This window comes from Solanum pennellii, chromosome 11, assembly GCF_001406875.1.
Source record: "Solanum pennellii chromosome 11, SPENNV200".
Lineage (NCBI taxonomy): Eukaryota > Viridiplantae > Streptophyta > Magnoliopsida > Solanales > Solanaceae > Solanum > Solanum pennellii.
This window is the reverse complement of record NC_028647.1, coordinates 27,808,816-27,822,049: the sequence shown is the minus strand read 5'-3', so window position 1 is coordinate 27,822,049 and position 13,234 is coordinate 27,808,816. Positions and strand designations below refer to the sequence as shown.

The 13,234-nt window shown below is 35.0% G+C and overlaps 1 pseudogene; it reads right to left on the bottom strand.

Moving 5' to 3' along the window:
* Positions 1-11,247: 11,247 nt before the first annotated feature.
* LOC114074729 lies at positions 11,248-12,484 on the bottom strand (annotated as a pseudogene).
* Between the last annotated feature and the right edge of the window lie 750 nt (positions 12,485-13,234).

Genomic DNA, 13,234 nt, shown 5'->3' with positions numbered 1-13,234 from the left:
TCAAGCATTGAATAATATCAAGATGACTTCCATGACGAACAACACTCGATCAACCACCAATAAGGGTACTAGCTCCAACTTCTTTACTGATGTTGAAGACATTCTTGGTGGTACCTTTGGAAATTTTAGAGTTGTTACGAGAAACACGGCGCTACGATAGGACAACAAACACTTCAAGTTTTGTCCGTATAAACTCCTATTTTTGGGTCTGTGACTCTAAAAGGAGAAAGTTCCTTCAAAAACGCTCTAGAAGGAGGAAGCAATGTTGCTGAAAAGATCAAGAAGAAATTGGCTCTAATTGAGCAATCTGGTTCGGAGAACTCTACCACAAGAGAGAACTATGACACAACTAATACATTATCTCCAAATTGATCGCGTAATATGAGTTTACTGAAGATAAACGTACGCCACAATCCATGTTACTCTCCCACATCTCCAATGATCATGCAAACGATGGTGACTGTTGCTTTCTCTCCCGAGGAACAACTCACAAATATGACGATGTTGGTTGAAGGATTGACAAAGAATATACAACACCAAAAGTCTTGAATTAATAAATTTATGGATAGGGTGGAAGAACATTTAGGTGGAGAAGTGATCCATTCACCTTGAAAGGATGTAGGAGTTTGAGAGATTGGAGAGCCTACGAAGGGAGCACCGCTTAAAGAGATGCAAGTTTCTTCTGATGGGAATGTTTCCCACTCAATCGCTTGAATGATTTTAGTGAAGGCACTATCAAAGATAAGTATGAAATATTCACCAAGACTTCTCATATGTATGCTAAGTAATACACCACTAGAATTGATAACTTCAAAATGACCGCTAGTTGTCAACCTCCAAAATATAAACAACTTGAGGGTAAAGGAAATACAAAACAACATGTTGCACACTTTGTGGAGACATGTAAAAATGCTGGAACCTATGGAGAAAATCTCTTCAAACAATTTGTCCACTCTCTATAAGGAAATGCCTTTGATTGGTTCACAAATCTCCAACCTAATTCTATTGATAGTTAGGAGAAACTATAGCACGAATTCCTCAATTACTTCTGTAGCACATAGCGTATAGTGAACATGGTAGAACTCACGAATAATTGCCAAAGGAAAGATGCACCGGTTATGGATTTTATAAATTGATGGGGTAAGGCGAGCCTAAATTGAAAGGATAGGCTTAGTGAAGCTTTTGAGATCGAAATATATATCCAAGGCATGCACTGGGACACTCTTTACATCTTTTAAGAAATAAAAAAAAAATCCTTAGAAGACCTAGCTTCTTGCGCTCAAGATATGAACTTCAACATGTCTTCTGCTGGAAAATATATGCCTTTCGTCCATATTTCCTTGAAAGGAAGAGAAAAGTAGGAACCCAAAATATGGAGCAAATTTGTGCCCAAAAGTGATAACACATGAATAAATATTTCATAAACAATACGCAAGCGCAAGACTTTCATTTTAAACATTAATCCTTTACAACAATCTTATTGAACCATCTTAGCTTGGGAATTCACAACAGATGGGTGTATGCCCATACAAGACATAAAAGTAAGGTCTACGACATAAGTAACTTGTGGATATTGTCCTCGAATCGATGAGGACTCACCAATACATTATATTCAAATCCCTAGAAGCCTATACATCCTTCATGGAACATCAACACTTCCAATTCCCTACACTTTAGTCAAAACGGGAAAACAAGGGGTTAGCACATTAGTTGTACTAAGTATGGAAGCCATGCAAAAACCATGAAAAAAAGAACATTTAGTAAATAACATGCTTTTCATGAATTTTTATAAAACATCATACTATAATCATACGAACAACATTCAACAACTTAGAAACACATAAGAAATCATTTAAGCAATAATAATATTTTTTGGAAAACATTACAGTGAACTTACTTCACTATATAGTGAAGTTTCTTAGCTTCACTCTACACACCTTTTGGCATATAATTCCCTCACTTAAAGTTATGCTATGACTCACTTAAGTGAGACAAAGAGAGACCTCCCATACACCCTCTATAGGCATACCTAAATGATCCTTTAGACCAATCATAATGAGATACACATACTTACAATAAATCAATCACATGAACATGAGATCCTCCTACTAAAGGTGACTCTAAGGTTCATTTGAGTGAGTTGTGAAACGACCGCCCATAATATACCTTACACACACACTTAAGAGATCCTATAAACTACCTAAGATAGAATCATTCTCACTTAACACATTAGCATATAGATGATATCACATTCTCCTTCCAAAGGCTATCAAAATACTTAATTAAGTACATCAAGAAGATAACATCCATAATTGACCTCTTCAAGATTACCTAAGTAATCCTTAAGACTACCTAAGGCTTAGATCATGTCTACATAATCAACCAACTTCCTAACTAGAGTCATTTTTAAGAATTATCTAGGTAAGATATGAGTGACCATTCCTATGCCCCCTTCACACCTTAACTAGACAACCCTTAACTACTCTAAATAAGTACTAGTTCATTTAACATACATTCTTAACTTAAGTAATTACATTCAGCAGTTCATTTAAGACTTATTCATCAAATATGGACATTCAGTTAATGGTCTTAGACAAGACCTCTGGACTCTAACTAACGTCTTCACAGCCTATTGTGCAATGTCTAGATAACGTCCCATACCGCCACCTAGACTTCATAGAACTTCTATAATGGTAGTAGGTATCCAACATGATAGGAATAGGAAATAATTGACATAGACCATGGTAGCAAGACTTGGAATCTGGAGTTCTAACCTACTCCGATGAGGGTGTTGTACTTGCCGATGGTAGAACTTGGACAGATCCTATGAAGGCACATGGTTAAGGAATATGAACAGAGTGCTTTGTATTTTAGTCTCACCTTAAATTGAACTACTTCCCTTAACATACTCACTCGGTTCTATCCTTCGTTCTCATAGAGTAATTCACATTAAAGATACATACAATTTGTTTCCATATCTAGTTCATAACCTAATCACATTTACCCTACCAAAGAGGTCTTCTAGGGCTACCTTCCAATGGCGACAAGAAGCTCATGATGACATTCCTATGATTTGATATGATTCCGTTCCAGCCAATCTACCTTAAGTCCATCATTCCTTTACTTGTAGATTACTATTACAACTATCGACTTCAAAATTCATAACCTTACAACTAGGTTCATGGTTTCACATAAAGGACCCTCTTAACATCATTCAAGGTCTCACATATCATTCATACATTCGAGACTAAGACACATTAACATACTAAGTCAATACATCACATATTCACATTTATACACACATCTAGAAAGGGACACAAGTTAACCAAGACAAGACACCACATACTTTATTTTAACTTGTAATACATGCCATTCTAAAAACACATAGACATGTCCGTATCACCTTCACATCCTATACACTATCATATCATCATCAATATACCTATTATAGACTCATATAGATAAGTAGGAACAACCATGTATCAACCCTACTACACATAGAATATCACAGTCATAGTCCACATAATTTCCTAACATACATAGAAAAAAAATACTTTCACATTACTCCACACAATCGATAGATATGATCATATTTCACATAATATAAATTATACAAATCATCATAACACTCATAGTAGTGCCTAGAAGATCATGGTCGTCATATTCAATAAAGTAATAATGATAAGACCACAACAATTCACTTAGAACCTCCACCATAAGTGGACCTTAACAACCATAACATAATTGAATTCTAATTAACATAAAATAAATGGAATTGGTTAGCATACCCCCACTCCATATTACCACTTAGATTTCAAGGCTAAATCACCTAATTCGATATCACAAGGCCCTTACCCATTGCCATAAATAATAATTCTATACAATGATATCAATAATCAATGAAACTAGTTCAATTCATTAGATACTCATCAATCTAATACAATTTAGATATAAATTTACTACAACTATCACGTCAATCAATAGTCCATAGAAAACTACATTAGAAAGCATAAGCGTTAAGTCATTATCAATTCAATAAATATTCAATAGATATAAGAATATTTAATACGCAATTTATCAAATTAAAACATCCTAATAGCCAATCAGTCATAATCTATACATGAATCAAAAGCCCATAACAATCTACACTTGAATTCATCAATATCAAAGCATGATCATATAACCCATATTTTAGTCAAATTGAGAAATTTTTGAATGTAAAGGGTTCATTGAGAATTTTATTGGAAAACATCAATTAAACATCAATAACATTATATCGAAACATTTGAAAACCTTTCATACAAGAACCGAAGAAATAGAGTAGAAATTGAACTTTTTTCTTCTTTTTTGAAATCTTTGAAAGTCATCTTTTTGAAATTGGATCTAAGGTAAGACCAAGCCTTAGATTAATAACTATCATACCTTATTTGAATAACCCGAAGAAAACTTAAGAAGAAACTCCATTGAAGAATCTCCTTCTATCTCCATCTGTACTTGAACTCACATGGAGGTTTTTGAAGAAACTTTGGGAGGAATGTGTTTTGATTTAGGTGTTAGGGTTTAAATGATAGTTTAATGAATTATATACTCATAAAATACCCATAAACACTAAAACAAATGTCCTCAAATTTTATAAGACTTGGGGTGAATTTACCAAAAACCCCAAGTCCTTAACAGAAAAGTTGGCAAGCAACTTCACAACACCATCGGTAGCCTACCTTCGACGGTCCATGGGTGAGACCACGCCCCGTATATGGGGTCTCGTTGTTTGCTTCTGTATCTCCTAAAACTTCCATATTTAAGGCTCCATCGACGCCACCTATCGATCGGCCATCGCCTAGTCGACTTGCCGTCGATTGGGTCGTCGGTAGGCACTGCCTAGAGTTGTTGATCTCCAAGTTGGGGTCCTCTTTCTAGGGCCCCTAGTGTGTCCTACATGTGGTCGTACCTGGAAATTTCCAACCCAAAAATGATTGTATATGAGTTTAGGACCTACAACATCAATTTCATCCAAAACGAACACGTAAAACTCAACGAAACATGCATACATACACAACGTTGTTTCAACGCAAACCATTCGAACGTCATGGACGTTTGACCTTCAAACTTCACAAAAACTTTTCACACTGCCTATATACACTATATTAAATAATTTAAGGATCTTATAATCTCATGAATCCCATATAAACATATAAAATCACATATGAGACACATAGGTGACTTAGTCGTCGAACGTCTTGGTCGTCCCTTAACGTTTGACTTCAAATGCACCTAAACTCTTAGACACCGAATCAAACCCACATTATAAATCATATTAGGACCTTATACCATAACGACAACATTGTTAGGCTATAGCTTCACTAAGTCATTTTTGGGGTCTCATAATAAATCTCAAGATGATACAGATTGTGATGAAGATTGGATTCTTGTAACTAGTAAAAGGAAACAAAAAGTCAAGATTACGAAAAGAATAATCCTAGCAACCGATAAGAGAAAAACGATAATAAAATTTGAGAAGAAAAAATTTATCCGACGCCCGAAGAGGGAAAAGGTAGAAGTGCATCACTACCAAAAATCCTGACGTCTTGTAACTCTAGAGGAACTTTTACCAAGTACATTTGATATAAATTCTACTCAAGACAATGTCGAGGAATCTTGTTTCAATGTTGATAAATTAGAAAAATTGAAGGTGCCTCCTACTGACAAAGAAAGAACAATGAGGGAATCCTCACTTCAAGTGTCTCCTAGTGACAATGGAAAAGAAACAACGGGAATATCGTCAATGATGTCTCCCTCGCCTTCTGAAATACCTATTGAACCTTCTTTCTAAGAAGTACATGCATGTGATACGAAAATCACATTTATAAATAATGATCTTCAATTTGGTGAAACACTACACAATCTTCCTTTGTACATGGAGGGTCACGTTCCGGAGAAGAAGGTAAATAAAATCTTAATAGATGAAGGATTTGGAGTCAACATTCTGTCTATCCACAAATTTAAAGAATTCAACATCACAACTGGAGAACTTAGTAAAAGTCGTCTGTTGATACAAGGATTTGATCAAGGTGGTAGAGGTCCATAGGCTCTTTTAAAATAAAAATCCACATGGAAAAATTCTTTATGAAGTAGAGGCACAGTTTTCCAATGCCAAATTCTATTTGAAAAATTATGTTGTGCAAGGGGATATATTGGAAATTTAGTAGTCCAGGTATCAAATAGTCATTTAGTCGCGAAGAAATTGGAGTTGTTTTTGGACGTAGTGCATAATTATAGAATACATTTTAAAATACACATGTTTCTTAAATTAACTTTTTAAAGGTAATGCTGAATTTGTAAAATTTATTGGGGAGTTACCTTGCACACCCGAATTGGCTAAATTTACGATAGTGGGTTTTCTTTTGACAAGGGAAAAAAGTTTTTGAAAGGCATGTTGGCGAAAGAGGATTGTGAACTATAAGGCAAGTACCTAAATGCTAATACAAAATTCTCCACATACACGCATGAAGGGGGGGAGGGGTGATAACCAAACCTCTATTTTAGCCAGATGAGTCTGGAGACCCAAGAGTCTCCCACAGAACCAAACCCTCGAGAGTCAAAGATCCAAGGTGCTACCACATGAAGTAAGCTTCACCTGTAACCTTAATAAATATAGAAAGTTATTTGGAATTCCTAGAAAGGACATTTCATGCTATTCATTCCTAAATTCCTTTTACCCTAAAATTGCAATCTAGAATCAAATTGAGTGAAGACCTCCACAAATTCATATTTGCATAAGAAGGTCAAACAATAACTATATAACTTTTGAAGATGGTGTCACTACATCCAACAAAAAGCCTTCATCTACTCGGAGAATTGACTACAAGAACTTCTGTGCTTGAGAGGTTAGTTACATTGAAGAAAAACAAGAATATGAGAAGTTATTTTAAAGTTACAACCCCTGCTTCACATTTGATTCAAAACGATTTAAAAAATTTGATTCTTTCTAGAATGAGGTGACGAGTTGAACTTGTGGATTCATGTGAAGTGGAACTCAAAGGAAAGGCTCACACTATGGTTTACACCGAAGAGCGCGAGGAAGATGAACATACTGGAGATGCTCCGCCGGAAATTGAAGATGGAGTAAAAACCACATTAGATTCTTTGAAGGAAGTTAACCTTGGAACTAATGAAGATTCAAGGCCAACTTACTTGAGTGCCTTTCTAAAAAGTTGGTGAAGAAATTTCTTTCATGAATATACTTAATGAATATAGGTATGTCTTCTGTTGGATTTATAACGAAATTCATGGATTGAATCTTAAAGTATTAGTCCATCAGTTGGGAGTCAAAAATAGTTCTCGTCCTATTAAGCAAGCTCAAAGAAGTTTTAGGCCAGACTTGGTTCAATAATAGAAAATGAAGTTAACAAACTCATTGAGGCAAACTTTATTCGTGTTGCCAAATATCCTTCATGAATTTCACGTATTGTTCTTGGGAGGAAGAATAACGGTCAAATACGAGTTTGTGTTTACATTAGAGATCTCAATAATGCATTCCATAAGATGAGTTTCCTCTTCTCATTCCAGATCTCATAATTGATGACACTATCTGTTGTGAGGAGATGTCGCTCATGCACGGTTCATGTGGCAATAATCAAATCTGCATGGCACCAAAGGATGAAGAACTCACCACATTTCGTACACCTAAGGGTATTTAATGTTACAAAGTTATGTCATTTGGCTTACAGAATTCTTGTGCCACATATCAAAGGGCTATGAAAAATTTATTTATTGACTTTCTCCGTAAAAATATTGAATGTTATGTTGATGACTTGGTGGTAAAGTCAAGAAAGAGGGGTGATAATATGAATGACTTAAGAATGGTGTTTGAGTTATTTCGAAGATATCAACTAAGGATGATTCCTTTGAAATGTTCCTTTTGAGTTACTTTTGGAAAGTTCCTTGGCTTTATTGTGAGACATCAAGGAATTGAATTTCTCAAGCCAAAGATGATGCATTATCAAAAATGGTCGAGCCTTGAAATATTCATGAGTTAAAAAGTCTCCAAGGAAAGCTAGACTACTTGAATAGGTTCATCTCAAATCTAATGAGAAGATTCCAACCATTCGTTCATCTACTGAAGAAACGTACTCCTTTTAATTGGGAACAAACATATAGAGATGCCTTTAAAAGTGTCAAAATATATCTAGTGAAACCTCCCATTTTTGAAGTTCTATACCTGGAAAGTCATTGATACGCTACATTGTAGAACAAAAAAGGTCCGTAGGAGCCCTGTTAGCTCAAGAGGATAGTGAAGAAAAAGTAAACTCCCTTTATTACTTAAGTATAATGATGATGCCAAATAAGCTAAACTATTCACCAATTGAAAATTTTTGCTTGACACTTGTCTTCTTAATTAAAAATATGAAACTTTAATTTCAAACTCATGTTGTCAGACTTATTTCTAGAGAAATTCCCATCAAATTAGTAATGTCAAATATCGTCCTTAGTGAGCGACTAGCAACATGGTGCCTCCAATTCCAACAGGTTGAGATTATTTACATCCATCCGACGCCTGACGATTGGTAGTTAACGGATGAGCTTTCCAAAGATGATGCAATGTCTAATGAAATTCAAACTCCTTGGAAAATGTACTTTTATAGGGCTGCACATTGTGGTCGAGCTGGCACTGACATATTGTTCATCACTTCACAACTGGAGGTTCTACCATTCTCTTTTTGAAGAAATGTTTCTCCATCTATGTCGTTGAATACAACACTTTTATACTTGCACTTGAGATGGTCATTGACATCAAATAATTAAACATACAAGAATTTGGCAACTCTAAGTTTGTGATAAACCAACTCTTGGGAAGTTATGAGGTGAAGAAATATGAATTGCGTTCTTATCATGATTATGATCAAAATTTAATTTGATGGCTTGGTGATGTGAACCTTCAACATGTGTGTAGAACGGATAATAAGAAATATGATGCATTGGCTCCCCATGATCCTACAGTAACTCTTCATGATCAAATTCAAGTTACTATTTGTCAAATAAGGAAATATATATAGAAAATAAGTTTGAGTATCTCGTTGTCATTTCTGAAGATGCAGAGCAAGATTGGAGACAACCCATTCTTGAATGTGTTATGGGATACTCAAATAAAATCCAAGGAGAATGATGGACATTCTTCCTCGTGCACATCATTTCCCTTGCTAAAGGGATACATTATATAGAAGATCATTTGAGGATGTACTATTACGATGTTTTGGTGAGGAAAAAATGATTCAAGCTCTACAAGAAACTAATTCATGAGTGTGTTGATCATATCAATCTGGAACGAATCTATACTTTCACTTAAAAAGGATCGGAATTATTGTCCAACCATGGTGAAGGATTGCTTAGATTATGCTCGGAGGTGTGATTACTTGTCAATTTCATGCGGATTTCATACACCATCCGTCTGAAGTATTGCACCCAACTATTGTATCTATACCATTTCATGCTTGGGGTTGGATGTTGTGGGACCACTACCAAAATCTTTTGGAGGACATTTGTACATCTTTGTTGCAAAAATTTTTTTTCTCAAAATGAGCTGAAGTTGTCGCTCTTAAAGATGTAAATAAAGAGAATGTTTCAAATTTTATCCGACTGAATATAATTTATCGATTTGGCATCCTTCTCTACATAATGATAGACAATGGAAAGCAATTTGATAACAAGTTAATGAACAAGATTTTTGTTAAATTCGGCTTCAAGCATTGTAATAATCTATGTATCATGCTGGCACCGAAGGTCTTTATGCAACCTTCTCACGAAAGTTGTATCCAAGTCCAATGGAATTGGCATGAAAGAATGGAGAAGACTTGTGGGCATATAGAACGATGTACTATACTCCAACTCAAGAAACACCATATTCACTTGCTTTTGGAGTTGACCAATCTTGCTACTTAAGCGTCAAATACCTTTCTTGAGACTTGTTATTCGAGAAGGCTCACTGAAGAAGAAAATGCTCGATTGCATCTTGGTGAGTTAGAAGAACTTGTTGAAAAGAGGCTAGACTTCCAACAAGACCTTGAAAGTTATCAAGTTGGTCTATCTCGTGCTTTCAATAAGAAGGTTCACTTAAGGTGCTTTTAAGTTTGAGACCAAGTTCTCACAATAAGAAGACCAATCATTACATTGAAACTGTCTGGGGGCAAATCTATCTCAAAGTGGGATGGACCATATGTTATACATGAAGCATATTTTCAAAAGGTGCTTACAATATTGTTGATGCTGATGGTGTAAGGATCAGTCCTATTAATGCCAAATTTCTAAAGAGGTATTGCCATTAAAGTAAGAATATGGTCCTTAATGTACGAGCCTAAACTGCATGTCACTCCTGGCCTGTAAGAGTTTAAACTATGTAGGACGCAACAAAAAAAAAGTCACTCACTCCGTAGAACTACATTGTGACTTGATCATGTTCACTGAGGTATGTAGGGACTTAGAACCATATTCTAACTTCAGTTGCATGAGTGTCGAAAAACCAAATGATTCCACTTGATCTGTCCTATTAAAGTCAAAGCGATATACGTTTTATTTTATCTTTTGTGCCTTCAAACATTTGACTTGTACGAAGTATTAACGGGTCAATGGAGAGCGCAAACCCGAAGTCTTTAAATTCAGACAAGTATGCGAGTTGAATTCTTCAATTCCTTAAAGTATGCAATTTTAAGTATTCAAATTCTAAAAAATAAAAAGATTTTCGAATTCAATAAAATAAGAACATAATTCATACAAGTTTGCACGTGGATGTGATTAAATCAACAAAGTTGCAATTCAATGTCTTTGAATTCTATGAATTTACTAGTTAAGGTCCTAAAACTTGTTACGAGTAGAACCATCAAATTCCACAAAATTCTGTAGTGAAGTTTGCATGTGCAAAGTTAAAAATTTAAAACTTCAACTTTATTAATTCTTATTGGAAAGAAAAATATGGAATGAGTTTGAATTACAAAAACCATACAATCAAGAATTACAGAGTGAATTCAAACAGGAGGCAATAAAATACATGATATGAGGAAAAAAGGAAGGAACTTTACTAATGTAAAATTGTCTAAAACATCAATCAAATGCAGAACAAAATAAAAAAAAAGGGAAACACAATAAAAGCCTAATCCAATCTTAACTTGTAGTTGGTAAAATCTTGATAAGTAAACTCCAAGAACTCTCTTTTCTGTTCCAAACAGATAGAGTCTTGAGGCGTTATAAAATCATATTTTAAAACAAGGATATTTCATATTTTGTAGCTAAAATCTTGGCTTGAATCTGTTCAACATTCTTCTTAACAACTTCTAAAATGGTTTCAAGTCCGTTTCGCTCTCCTTGTAATGTTTCAAGCTTCCGCTTAACCTTCTTTAGCAATTTCTTGTTTGAAGAAACATCTTTTGCCTTCTCTCCGTCATCTACTTTGAACAATTCAACATACTCTTTTGCATTGTAAAGCAATTCTATTTTCTCATCTTCATGGCCCTTTTCAACAAAATTAGAGTGTTCTTGATCATAAGAAGTAGCCTGATCAAAAAGAGAATCTACCAAGATCTTCAACGGTGTAAGATATAATAAATTCAACTCACTCATCCCCTTGAAAATCTCAAAAATGTCATCTTTGTAAGATGAAATATTCTCTAGAGAAGTTATAGAATGTTTTCCGCAAATCTCTTTCTAAAGACCCAACATGTACTTCCTTTTGTAGTTGAACACAACACGTTTTCCTTCAAAGAAAGACATAGCTCCATTACTCATTGAAAGAACTCGAGAAGGCTCATTTGAATAATGAGTCATCCCTTTTAACGTTTGGCCACGAGAAGAATATGATGTCTTTTGTTCTTGCTCAGTTTTTGAAAATTAGTTTGCTTTAGGTCATGATATTGCAGTAGACTCATCGCTAACTTGCGGTCTTTCATGTAGCGATCCTAGTGGATGTCCGACAACGATAACCTAAAAGTCATTTTATTTTTTAAAACATAAAACAAAAGAAAGGAAACAAAACATTGTCACTCCGAATTCTCAATGATTTTGAAGATCTATAGACACTTTGGACTTCTACAAATCCTAAATCAACAACTTTTATCCTAGATGGTTCAACCCTTTGCCTCTTTTAACATCGATCCTTGCTTGTTTTGCTTCTTTGTTGAATGGCCCGTTTACTTGTGAAGAGGAATTGGGGACATTACTCTTTATCTATAGGAGTATGAACTACTTCTTTCATAGATGCCTTAGAGGACTTAGGATTCTTACTTTGAGGTTGGGGAGAAAGTGGTGTCTTGACTATTGAAAGTGTCCTCTCAATATCTTGACTTTTATTATCTAAAAGGGAAAAACATTCTTATCCATATTTCTCCACCATAAAATAAAAATTATCCTCAAGAAACATTCAATAGGATCTCTCCCACAAAAATGAGTATACGGTAGCATAAAGCTTCTTGGCGGAAGTTAGCATAGGAGGAATATCGCATTAGACATAGTTCAATGAGATATGACAATGTGTCAATATCTAAGGCCTTCATCGAGCAACTTAGCACAACTATCATTTTATAAATAGCCAGTAAAATCTTTATTAAAACCAAATTAGCTACTAAATTTGTGGAAACTAGATGGTTGGATGACAAAAGAACCTCTCCTCCTAAATGTAAGATAATTAAAAGAACGTCTCATAAAATAAGATAGCTCCAACTCTAGTGCTTTTCAATCATCAAAATAATATGTTGAGTGAGGCCTAAAAAGCATGGTTGCAGTCCATACAATGTATTCCCCCCCGAATATGCAAGACCCTAAGAGATATAGATGTTTCCGCAATAGATGCAACCAATGTATTTTTTTAGGGCACCAATCCTCACAAAAAGCTTGTATAATAGTTGAATTTCGATCTTAAGTAAAACGAGAGAAAATACAACATCTAGAATGCAAGCATTATTTAGATTTTGCCCATTTTTGCTAAAGAAATCTTCTATCCATTTCTAGTATCTTGAAATGCAGGGGTATTCACCTGCAAGTACAATGTTGTCTCCCCAATGTATCTTCTAGAATCATGCGGCGACCTAAATTTGAAAGCGTGCTCACGGTTTTCGTACGATGAGGAATTGGTTTCTCAAGATACTTCACTTTGGGGGATTTATTAGATTTGTGATCGTATTCGGATGTCCCACTTCTCATGTGAAGTATGTTCCTCAATTGTGGCCATATATAAACATAAGAACCACTAAAT